Genomic DNA, 13,460 nt, shown 5'->3' with positions numbered 1-13,460 from the left:
GCATTGTACAGCACCATTAGGCTATGTACACACGCTGCAGATTTGGCCCTGCGGCTCCCCAGCAGAATCCGCTGCATTGTACAGCACCATTAGGCTATGTACACACGCTGCAGATTTGGCCGTGCGGCTCCCCAGCAGAATCCGCTGCGTTGTACAGCACCATTGGGCTATGTACACACTCTGCGGATTTGGCCCTGCGGCTCCCCAGCAGAATCCGCTGCGTTGTACAGCACCATTAGGCTATGTACACACGCTGCAGATTTGGCCCTGCGGCTCCCCAGTAGAATCCGCTGCGTTGTACAGCACCATTAGGCTATGTACACACGCTGCAGATTTGGCCCTGCGGCTCCCCAGCAGAATTCGCTGCGTTGTACAGCACCATTAGGCTATGTACACACGCTGCAGATTTGGCCCTGCGGCTCCCCAGCAGAATCCGCTGCATTGTACAGCACCATTAGGCTATGTACACACGCTGCAGATTTGGCCCTGCGGCTCCACAGCAGAATCTGCTGCGTTGTACAGCACCATTAGGCTATGTACACACGCTGCAGATTTGGCCTCTGCGGATCCGCAGCAGTTCTGCAGTGTACAGTACAAGGTAAGTCTATGTGACTTACACTCCGCGGTGCCCACGCAGCGGATTTTTAACTGTAGAAAAGCTGCGGTTTTGAATCCGCAGAATTGACGTCAATTCTTTCTGCGGATTCCGCTGCGGTTTGCCATCTATTCCATCGTCCAGGTGGCAAACCGCAGGGGAAAAGCACAGGCCAATCCGCAGGTCATTTGAGCTGCGGATTTATCTGTGGATCCGCAGATACAAACCCGCGGGTGAATCCGCAGCGTGTGCACATGGCCTTATAATGAATGGAAAATGGAAACCGCAAGGGGGCGTGGCTTGAGCTGGCTATGGAGTAGCAAGCACAGCTCAGGAGCTCTGAGGAGGCATCCTCCAAATCTACGATTGTGCCCTCCAAAAGTGCCAGTGTGCCTGCATTTAGGCACAATCCCCGGTTCTGTGTGGTGCCGCGGGGGTTAGAACGAAGGCGGAGGGATCTAAAGCTCCTCAGCGTCCTCTCTCTTGAGCGCTACCTTCCCTGCATCTAGGAGACGTGAGGCGGAAGGACACAAAATAATCCTAAAGTTGTACACTCTTACTTGCGTTGGGACCGCCTAAAAAAGAATTGTCATTTTTCCTGGTTGGTCCCCACCTGTACCGGGCCCCTTGTGGGTCGCTGGGCGCTAGCATTCAGCCCTACTGCTGTGAATTGTGCGGCGCTGTGGGAAATAGAACGGGGCGGAAGACTCTACTCCCCCAAGCTGTATGGAATACTGGCCGTCGGCCTGTCATAGCCGCACGGCGGAAGGACACAAAATAGTGCCAAAGTTGAGCTCATCCTAGTGACGGACTTACTTGTTGCTTAATTAAAGGTCTTTAATTAATTCTGGAGGGACCCCCCACCTGTACCGGGGCTATCATTAGTTGCCGTGTTCCTGCATTTAGCCTCACTCCTCTCCATTACTGAGCGGTGCTGCAGCTAACAACAGAGGTGGAGGAATCTGCATCTCATTAGCTGCACTATTTTCGCTGGGCGGAAGGACACTAATTACTAGTTTACGGCGGTTTCTCCTTACACATAAAAAGGAAGAATTGTAAGCTTCTCTGGGAAGTCCCCCGCCCGCCGGGCCCTCTGAAAGGGCAAGAGTGCTTTCATTTAGCCCCATTCTACGCTTGTACTGAGCGGTGAGTTATAGGAGTGACAGAGGGGGCGGAGGGATCTGCCTTATTCTGTCAGCGCCGTGCTCCTGCTCCCAGCTTGTGTGCAGCTGATTCCTCATAGACTCAATATTAGATAACAAATAACTTTGTTGCCCTATGAAGGGCGTGCCCGAAAAATTTCTTGCACAGGGGCCCACTACAGTCTATGTCCGCCCCTGCACTAGTGTGAACGCAGCCCCACTCATGCAGCCCCTAACCAGGACCCCCATACATGCTCCCAATACATTTAATTATCATTACCACAGCACAGGGCACAAGCCTTTCTAGTGAGGCAGGAAAGATCACTGTATGACAGAGCAGCATGCGGACATAGTCTATATTATGTCTGCAGACTGATCCCATACAGCTAGGGCCGGCGTCAGCACCCGGCGTACCCGGGCAAGTGCCTGGGCACTGGCGAGACGGGGGGGCCCACTCGGCATCTGAACAAGTTTTTTTTTTTTTTTTTTTCTTATTTATATGTCCGCTCATACTGACCACTATCTTTTTTTCCTGTGTGTGAGAGCATGCGACCAACATGTTACCGCTCATTAAGGTCTTGAATTTGGATGCCACTCCTAATGGGGCCATTATCCTGTATGGAGCATTATATGGGGCCCATTATCCTGTATGAAGCATTATATGGGGCCCATTATCCTGTATGAAGCATTATATGGGGCCCATTATCCTGTATGAAGCATTATATGGGGCCCATTATCCTGTATGAAGCATTATATGGGGCCCATTATCCTGTATGAAGCATTATATGGGGCCCATTATCCTGTATGAAGCATTATATGGGGCCCATTATCCTGTATGGAGCATTATATGGGGCCCATTATCCTGTATGAAGCATTATATGGGGCCCATTATCCTGTATGGAGCATTATATGGGGCCATTATCCTGTATGGAGCATTATATTGGGCCCATTATTCTATATGGAGCATTATATGGTTTCCATTATTCTGTATGGAACACTACAGTGGGGCAAAAAAGTATTTAGTCAGTCAGCAATAGTGCAAGTTCCACCACTTAAAAAGATGAGAGGCGTCTGTAATTTACATCATAGGTAGACCTCAACTATGGGAGACAAACTGAGAAAAAAAAATCCAGAAAATCACATTGTCTGTTTTTGTTTCATTTTATTTGCATATTATGGTGGAAAATAAGTATTAGGTCAGAAACAAAATTTCATCTCAATTTCATCTCCGGGGGGGCGCCGCTGATCGCGGTCGGGTGTCAGCTGATTATCACAGCTGACACCCGGCACTATGTGTCAGGGGTAGTCATGGACCATCCCCGACATGTTAACCCCTGGCACATTGCCATCAAACATGATGGCAGTGTACCAGGGGTTTAGAGAAGCATCGGCAGGGAGGGGGCTCCCTCCGTGCTTCTCTGAGACCCCCAGCACAGCACGATGTGCTGCGCTGCGCTGAGGGCCTCCTTCCCTGCAGGTCCCCGGATCCAATATGGTGGCGGGGACCTTCAAGGGCCAGCAGGGAGGCGGCTTCCTCATTGCCTGCAGAGAGCAGGCATGAGGAATCCTCCTGCGCTGCCTGTCACATGGCTGATTTGTGACAGCGCTGTGTGATGTGTCAGATCAGCAATCTGACATATAACAGTGATGTCCGCCCCGGCACAATGTAATAAAGTAAAAAAAGAAAAAAATAGTGTAAAAATAATTTATAAAAAATCTTTAAATATAAAAAAAATATTCCCTAATAAATTCATTTTTTGGAAATAAAAAAAACAAACAATAAAAGTACACATATTTAGTATTGCCGCGTCCGTAATGACCCGCCCTATAAAACTGTACGATTAGTTAACCCCTTTAGCGAACCCCTTAAAAAATAAAAATAAGAAACAAAGCAAAAACAATGCTTTATTATCATACCGCCGAACAAAAAGTGCAATAACGCACGATCAAAAAGACGGATATAAATAACCATGGTACCGCTGAAAACGTCATCTTGTCCCGCAAAAATGAGCCGCCATACAGCATCATCAGTGAAAAAATAAAAAGTTATAGCTCGAAGAATAAAGCGATGCAAAAATAATTATTTTGTATATAAAATTGTTTTCATCGCATAAAAGCGCCAAAACATAGAAAAAGACATAAATGAGGTATCGGTGTAATCATACTGACCCGAAGAATAAAACCACTTTTACCGGATGCGGAATGTTGTAAACTCACCCCCCAAAAGAAATTCATGAATTGATGGTTTTTGTTCATTCTGCGTCCCAAAAATCGAAATAAAAAGCGATCAAAAAATGTCACGTGACCGAAATTGGTACCAATGAAAACATCAACTCATCCTGCAAAAAATAAGACCTCACATGAGTCGGTGGGTCAAAATATGGAAAAAGTATAGCTCTCAAAATGTGGTGATGCAAAAACTATTTTTACAATAAAAAGCATCTATTAGCTTGTGACAGCTGCCAAACATAAAAACCCACCATAAATAGTAAATCAAACTCCCCTTTATTACCCCCTTAGTTAGGGAAAAATAATAAAATTAAAAAAATGTATTTATTTCCATTTTCCCATTAGGGCTAGCTTTAGGGCTAGGGTTAGGGCTGAGATTAGGGTTAGGGGTGTGTTGGGGTTAGGGTTGGAGTTAGAATTGGGGAGTTTCAACAGTTTAGGCACATCAGAGGTTCTCCAAACGCGACATGACACCCGCAGACAATTCCATCAAAGTCTGCATTCCAAAATGTCACTACTTCCCTTCAGAGCCACGACATGTGCCCATACAGTAGTTTTCTCCCACATATGGGGTATCAGCGTGCTCAGTAAAAATTGGACAACAACTTTTGTTGTCCAATTTCTCCTTTTACCCTTGGGAAAATAAAAAAATTGGGGACTAAAAGATTTCCATTTTCCAATTAGGGCTAGGGTTAGGGCTAGAGTTAGGGATGAGATTAGGGTTAGGGGTGTGTTGGGGTTAGGGTTGGAGTTAGAATTGGGGGGTTTCCACTGTTTAGGCACATAAGGTGCTCTCCAAATGCAACATGGCGTCTGATCTCAATTCCAGCCAATTCTGCGTTGAAAAAGTCAAACGGTGCTCCTTCCCTTCCAAGCTCTGCCATGCGCCCAAACAGTGTTTTACCCTCACATATGGGGTATCAGCCTACTCAGGACAAATTGCAAAACAACTTTTGGGGTCCAATTTCTCCTGTTAACCTTAGGAAAACAAAAAATGGGGGCAAAAATATCATTTTTGTGGAAAAAATATGATTTTTTATTTTCACACCCTGGCGTTATAAACTTCTGTGAAGCCCTTGGGGGTTCAAAGTGCTCACCACACATCTAGATAAGTTCCTTTGGGGGTCTAGTTTCCAAAATGGGGTCACTTGTGCGGGGTTTCAACAGTTTAGGCACATCAGAGGCTCTCCAAATGCAGCATGACACCCGCAGACCATTCCATCAAAATCTGCATTCCAAAACGTCACTACTTCCATTCCAAGCCCCAACGTGTGCCCATACAGTAGTTTTCTCCCACATATGGGGTATCAGTGTACTCAGGACCAATTGGACAACAACTTTTGGGTCCAATTTCTTCTGTTACCCTTGGCAAAATAAAAAATGGGGACTAAAAGATCATGTTTGTGATTTTGTGTTTTTTTTATTTTCCCGGTGTTATAAACTTCTGATTAGCCCTTAGGGGTTAAAAGTTCTCACTACATATCTAGAAAGGTTCCTTGGGGGGTCTAGTTTCCAAAATGGGGTCATTTGTGGGGTGTTTCCACTGTTTAGGTACATCTTGGGTCTCTCCAAACGTGACATGGCGTCCGATCTGAATTCCAGCCAATTTTGCACTGAAAAAGTCAAATGGTGCTCCTTCCCTTCTGAGCTCTGCTATGCGCCGAAACAGTGGTTCTCTCCCACATATCAGGTATCACCGTACTCAGTACCAATTGCACAATACCTTTTGCAGTCCAATTTCTCCTGTTACCCTTGGTAAAATAAAAAAAAATTGGACCTGAAGTAATTTTTTTGTGAAAAAAAGTTAAATGTTCATTTTTTTAAGCATTCAAAAAATTCCTGTGAAGCACCTGAAGGGTTAATAAACTTCTTGAATGTGGTTTTGAGCACCTTGAGGGGTGCAGTTTTTAGAATGGTATCACTTTGGGGTATTTTCTATCATATAGACCCCTCAAAGTGACTTCAAATGTGATGCCGTCCTTAAAAATAAAATGGTGTTGCAGAAATGAGAAATCGCTGGTCAATTTTTACTTCCTAACAAAAAAAAATTTTGGTTCCAAAATTGTGCTGATATAAAGGAAACATATGGGAAATGTTATTTATAAAGTTTTTTGTGTGCCATATCTCTGTGATTTTAGGCCATAAAAATTCAAAGTTGGAAAATTGCCAAATTTTCAAAATTTTTGCCAAATTTCCGTTTTGTTCACAAATAAACGCAAGTTGTATCAATGAAATTTTACCACTAACATGAAGTACAATATGTCACGAGAAAACAATGTCAGAATCACTGGGATCCCTGGAAGCGTACCAGAGTTATTACCTCATAAAGGGACAGTGGCAGAATTGTATAAATTGGCCCGATCATGAACGTGCAAACCACCTTTGGGGGTAAAAGGGTTAAGAGTAGTGTTGAGCATTCCGATACCGCAAGTATCGGGTATCGGCCAATATTAGCTGTATCGGAATTCTGATACTGACTTGCGATACTTTTTTCATATCGGATAACGGAATCGAAAGTTCCCATAATGCTATGAGCCTGCTCGCTTTGATTCAGCCAATGGGAATCCTCAGAAGTGTGGGCACATCCTGTTAGGCATGTAGGCATGTTAACTATTGGCATGGCTGTGATTGGCTGCTGAAATGATGTGATGATGCACTATAAAAGCCACTGCTGCCGCCATTTCTGGTCACTCTGCTGTGAATTCAGTTAGGGACAGGCTGCTGTTGAAGACTGTGAGGGACAGTTAGAAATAGTGATTCTACAAAACATATTGTGCTTTAACCAGGCTACATAAACCACCACTGTAGCTTTCTTTTCCCTAGCAGCAGTGTTCACAGCTGTCTGCAAGGGCTGTATGAGTGCAGCTCACGCTGTGGAGTGGGTCCTGTAGCCACATCTGGTTTAGGCCGCCCAGCGTGCCTCACTGCTGCCTCATACATATTTTTCTTCTTGAGCTGCTTATTTTTCAAAAATTCTATCTAGTGTGCTTCCATCCGTATCCATATACGTTGGTTGCAAACACTAGTAGTAGACAGCGGAGCCTTTCTGCAGCCTTTCAGTGCTAGTGCCCACTTAGCTGCACTGTTCACAGCTGTCTGAGAGGTCTCTGACTGTGTGTGAGTGCAGCTCACGCTGAGTAGTGTGTCCTGCAGCTACGTCTGGTTGTAGGCTGCTCAGCGTGCTTCACTGCCTCACACATATTTTTCTTTAATTGCAGCTCATTTTTTCTTCTCCTATTAGTGTGCATCCATCCGTATCCATCTACATTGGTTGGTTGCAAATACTATATAGGAGTAGATAGAGGAGCCTTTTTTCTGGCTTGTGCCCTTCATCTGCAGCCAGATTAGTATTACCCAATTTTTTTGGAGCCTCATCTTTTGCATTGTAGGTTTCCTGCCTGCATTGTAATAGCTCCAAAAAGTTGGTGATACTATCACTTTCAAATCTTTGGTCACATCCTTTTAGTTTTTTTTTAAAAAAAAACCCAATAAAGTTCACCAAACACTACATTTGAAAGTTGTGTAGGCCACATTAGCTCCTATTAAAGTGTAGTCCACACACACACTTCATAAAATTAGTGTTTCTTCTACCTGTAACCAGCTGTTCAGGAATAAGCACACTAAGCCCCCCCTTTGTACTTTTCTGCCTATCTTTATCAGTCTAGCAAGATGAAGAAGGCAGGGAGTAAGGCACGTGGGCGTGGGCGTGGAGTTTCAGCAGGGAGAGGACGTGGGGATTCTGCAGGGAGAGGACGTGGGGATTCTGCAGGGAGAGGAAGTGGGGATTCTGTGCCTGCTGCAGGCACCAGTGAGTCAGCATCCCCCAGTTTTAGCAGGCAACAGTCCTTTATGCGCAGCTTTGTAGGAGCTCGCCATACCCCACTGCTGCGGGAGGAACAAATTGAGGCCGTTGTCGGATGGATGGCAGCTAACGCATCGACTTCAATGACTTCCACATCCTCTCAGGGCCAGAGCACCGAAGAGCAACCATCTGTCTCTTCAACACCTGCCAAAGTGCCCAGGCAGTCAGAGAGCCCTGGACAGGAGCCATCACAGTCTCTACTTCTGTTCTCTGAATCTGTTGGCTTGGAAAGAGGGGGCCAGCCAAGCAGCATTCCAGAATGTGAAGAAGAGGGAGTATGCAGTGATGCGCAACTTCTTTGTCCCTCTGAATCTGAAGAGGCGGGTGGGCCAGTGCCTATGGTCAGCACACCACAGTACGCATCAGATGATGATGAGACACAGGTGCCACTTTCTGGTGCGTACGGTGCTGGCGAGACAACCCAGGAGAAGCAGGTGTTTGAAGAGGGGAGCGTAGATGATGAGGTCCTTGACCCATCATGGCGTGAGGAACAGGAAGGTGGTGGGAGCGGCTCTGAGGAAGAGATTCCCCGAACGGCCAAAACAGGAGGGAGAGGGAGGGGGCAGACTTGGTTGACTGTAGCCTCCACTTCAGCACCCGTTAGGAGCATTCCTCTTTCAAAAGCCAAAACGGGCGCTCCCAAGACTTGCAGTGCGTGGTCTGTTATGAATGAGTCACCGTAGGAGGCAAAAACAGAATTGCTAGCTAAGTCCAGAAAACCAGAGAAGTTGGCAGCTATCGGATTGCAGACCACTGAACCTAACAACAACAACTAGCAGTAGCCGTGGGGGGTTCCTACGGTGCCCTAGACCCCTCGATCACAGCCGGAGAACTACATAGCCTAAAGACAGAAAGTGAAATCTAAACTGTCCCAGAGCAGACCCCAAAGCAATAGGCAGCCCCCATCATATAATGACGGTGAAGCAAGATGAAAAAACACTCATACAGATAGAAAGATAGGCTGAGCAAATGATGGGGCCCAAGCTAACTAAATAGGACAGGATAGAAAAGCTGCTGTCTGCAATCCGCCAAAACCCTCTCAAAGCAAGAGCCAACAGAATGATAGGGAAAAAAGCCCTGAAGACGCTAGGCTTCAAAAGACTATATCAGTACTCAGGTATTTTCTGAAGACAGAGCAAAAAGGAATTCAGCTCACCCAGCAGGGAAAGGAAGAAATCCAGAAAAACAAGGCAAAACAAAACCTAAGCACAAATGCAAAAAGCAGAGAAGAAAACTTAGCTTTTGAGGAGCAGGAATCAGACTGGTCTCCAAGAATCCCTCAGAGAAATCACCCGCAAGGCAGAAGGGCGTGGGCTGCCTTATATCCAGTCAGCAATTCCAGTCACCCAGTCATCATCATTCTGCTCAGATGCTTTGTAATCAGCCTCACTACCTTCCTTCACCAGAAGAGGGAGTTCATCAGACCTCAATGGTGAAGGGGAAAATGAACTCACAACAGTGGTCCTTTTTTGACACAGTTGCAGATGACATTTGCTTTGTCAAATGCAAGCTGTGTCATCAGAGAGTCAAAAGAGGGAAAAATGTCAGCAACCTCAATACCACTAATATGTGGAAACATGTGCGGACCAAGCATGAGGTGGAGTTACACAGACACACTGAAGACGTAGGCCAACGTACAGCACCACCTACCACCTCTTCAGCTCGTGTTGGGGCCTCTTCCTCCAGCTCACACACAGCTGGTTCGGCTTCCTCACAGGATCGCCAAGGAAGAACCTCTGGCACTGTTGTCCGGAGACCCTGTGACATTCCACCCACAGCACCACGTTTCCAGTCATCCTCACACTCCCAGGCCACTCGACAGCCATCGGTAGCACAGGCATGGTATAAAAGGCGGCCATACTCGGCAAACCATCCCCGAGCGCAGCTTCTGAATGCTGGCATTGCCAAACTACTGGCACTTGAAATGCTCTCATTCAGGCTGGTGGAGACTGACACCTTCCGGGACTTCATGGCATTGGCAGTCCCACAATACACCATGCTCAGCCACTTTTATTTCAGCAGGCGAGCCGTCCCTGCCCTGCAGAAACATGTGGAGGGAAAAATAAAACATGCGCTACTAAACGCCGTTAGTAGCAATGTCCACCTGACCACTGATGCGTGGACCAGTAACCATGGACAGGGACGATACCTTTCCCTCACTGTCCATTGGGTCAATGTTGTGGAGCCGGGTACAGATCTGGAGAGTGGCGCTGAACGTGTTCTGCCAACTCCACGGATTGCAGGAATCCAGTCTGTACACATAGACTCCTCCTCCTACTCAAGTTCCTCAGAAACAGCGCAGCAGGAGCCTGTTATGACCGATATGAGCACAGCCGTGGCCAAACGTCAACAGGCCATACTCAAATTAATTTCTTTGGGGAATAGAAGCCACACAGCGCAGGAGCTCTGGAATGCCATCAAGCAGGAGAGCGACGTGTGGTTTGTGCCAGCGAATCTCCAGCCGGGCTTGGTAGTGTGTGACAATGGCCGAAATCTGGTGGCAGCTCTTGGCCTAGGCAACCTCACTCACATCCCATGTCTGGCACATGTGCTGAACTTGGTCGTGCAGAGCTTTCTGAGGGACTATCCGGATCTTGATGCACTGCTGCACAAGGTCCGCATAGAGTGCGCTCACTTGCGGCGTTCCAGCACGGCAAGATCGCGCCTTGCTGCTCTGCAGCGCCGATTCCGCCTTCCGGAACATCGCATCATATGTGACCTACCCACCAGGTGGAATTCAACGTTACATAGGTTGGAGCGGTTGTGTGAGCAGCAGGCAGCAGTCATGGAGTACCAGCTGCATCAGGCGCAAACAAGTCGCACTGCGCCGGTCACACTTCAGCACCACTGAGTGGGCCTCTATGAAGGACATCTGCCTCGATTTACGTGCCTTCGATGATTCCACGCAGATGGCGAGTGCAGATGATGCACTAGTCAGCATGACTGTCCCCCTTATCTGCCTGCTTCAAAAAACACTGCAAGCACTAAGGGAGGAGGTTTTGGAAGAGGTGGAGGATGAGGAGTCCCAAATGCCATCTGCTTCTGGACAGTCTGCGCAACGTGGTTCCTCACAAAGGCCTAGGCAGGGGACACTTTGTGAGGAGGATGAGGAGGAGTCGATGGAGGAGGAAGACATCTCTCCAGAGGAGGGAGGTACACAAAGCTCTAGTCAGTATGTACAGCGAGGGTGGGGTGATGCAGAGCAGGCAGAGATCACGCCTCAAGCAGGGGACAGCGGTTCTTTGGCAGTTGGGAGTCTGCAGCACATGGTTAATTTCATGCTGCAGTGCCTGAGAAACGACCGACGCATCGCCCACATTCTCTACATGGCTGATTATTGGGTGTACACCCTCCTAGATCCTCGCTACCGGGACAACTTACAAAGCCTCATACTAACGTTGAACCGGGAGCGTAAACTGCGGGAGTACCAAGACACACTGATGCAGTCCATCATGTTTTACATTCCACCCGACAGCAGTGGTGCTAGTGCTTTACAAAGCAGCTCTGTGTGTCGAGGCAGTGGAGGAAACACGGCACAAAGAGGGAGCAGAGGCAGCGCCTCAGCACAAGGCAACACCACCATGGCCCAAATGTGGCAAAGTTTTGTGTGTCCGCCACAATTGTCTACACCATCACAGATGGCTCCAGTCAGCAGGAGGCAACGTTTCTGTCAGATGGTGACAGATTACATGTCTTGCCCTGTCAGTGTACTCCCAGATGGCTCTTCCCCCTTCAAGTTTTGGGTCTCTAAGCTGGATACATGGCCAGAGCTTAGCCAGTATGCATTGGAGGTGCTGGCTTGCCCTGCTGCCAGTGTATTATCGGAACGCGTCTTTAGTGCCGTAGGTGGTGTACTAACAGACTGTTGTGTTATGAGCTCAATTTCTCCTTCACCTTTGATGTCCGATGAACTCCCTCTGCTGGTGAAAGGAGGTAGTGAAATTGATTTGGATGGGAAAAACCTGTCATCTGAACAGGTGGAGTGTGATTGGACATCCGGAATCTCTGAGTGGATATAAGGCCGCCGACGCCCTGCTGGGTTGCTGGTGATCCTCTCTGCTCTGAGCTCTGGCCTCCAGTTTAGTCCTGTTTACTAAAGCTAAATTTGTGCTCTGCTATCGTTCCATGAGATTTTGTCTGGTTTACTTAGTTTTTGTGTTCAGCCAGCCCTGGTTGGGACTGGCTGATCTCCATTTTTTGTTTCTGATCAGTTGATCTCTTTGCTCTGTTTTCAGAATATACCTGAATGTTGATATAGTGATTTTGAAGTCTAGTGACTTCAGGGCCTTTTCTATCAGATGTGTTGGACATTATTTTTGGCAGGGTTTTTGCGTGATTGCAGACAGTTGCCTTTCTTTCCTGTCCTATCTAGTTAGTGAGGGCCCCATCATTTGCTCAGCCTGTCTTTCTGTCTGTGTTTGTGTTTTCATCTGTTTTCACCGTCAATACATGTTGGGGGCTGTCTATTGCTTTGGGGTCTGCTCTGGGGCAGTTTAGATTCCCCTTTCTTTCTTTAGGTTTATTTAGTTCTCCGGCTGTGAACGAGGTGTCTAGGACCACAATAGGAACACCCCACGGCTACTGTTAGTTGTTGTGAATAGGATCAGGGGTCTGCAATCCGCTAGCTACCAACCTCTCCGGTTTTCTGGACTTAGCTTGTATTTTTGTTTTTTCCTCCTCCGGTGACTCATTCATAACAGAATCACCAGCCATACCGCAGATTCTAGGGTACTCAATAGCAGGAAAGAATTGAAAAAAAAAAAAAGTGTCAGAATTTTTTTTTTCAATGTATATTTTTTCCTCTTTTTCTCTGGGGCCGTAGGAAGAATTTTTTCTTAATGGAGATTAAGCAATTGTCTGATCGTGTGGAGCAGCTGGCTGCTGAAGTGCGGGGAATTTCCACGTATCTTGCTCATTCACATGCTGCTGAACCAAAGATTCCTACTCCTGATGTGTTTTTTGAGGATCGGTCTAAATTTTTGAATTTTAAGAATAATTGTAAATTATTTCTTGCCTTGAAGCCTAACTCATCGGGGAGCTCTGCGCAGCAGGTTAAAATTGTCATCTCTTTGCTGCGCGGCGATCCCCTGGATTGGGCGTTTTCTTTGACACCTGATGATCCTATTCTAACTAATGTGGATGCATTTTTTCAAGCCTTGGGGTTGTTGTATGATGAACCTAATGGTATTGATCAAGCTGAGAAAGCCCTGTTGGCATTGAGCCAGGGTCAGGATTCTGCAGAGTTATACTGTCAAAAATTCCGAAAGTGGGCGGTCCTTACCACCTGGAATGATGGTGCCTTGACAGCTCTCTTTCGGAATGGTTTGTCAGAAACCGTAAAAGATACTATGGTGGGATTTCCTGTTCCCTCTGGTCTTGACGATTCTATGTCATTAGCCATTCAGGTCGATCGGCGTTTATGTGAACGTAAAAGTACACGAGACATGTTGCCACCTGTTGAACAAATGTCTGAACCTATGCAATGTGATAGAGTTTTGTCTAGGGCGCAACGTCAGGAGTTCAGATGGAGTAATAAGCTGTGTTTTTTCTGTGGAGATGCCTCTCATATTGTTTCTGTCTGCCCTAAACGAGAGAAACGTTTTGCACACACATTTGCTGTGGGTGGTGTACA

Source organism: Dendrobates tinctorius, unplaced genomic scaffold (assembly GCF_039654945.1).
Source record: "Dendrobates tinctorius isolate UK_male_01 unplaced genomic scaffold, ASM3965494v1 ptg000129l, whole genome shotgun sequence".
Classification (NCBI taxonomy): domain Eukaryota; kingdom Metazoa; phylum Chordata; class Amphibia; order Anura; family Dendrobatidae; genus Dendrobates; species Dendrobates tinctorius.
This window is presented reverse-complemented; position numbering follows the sequence as displayed.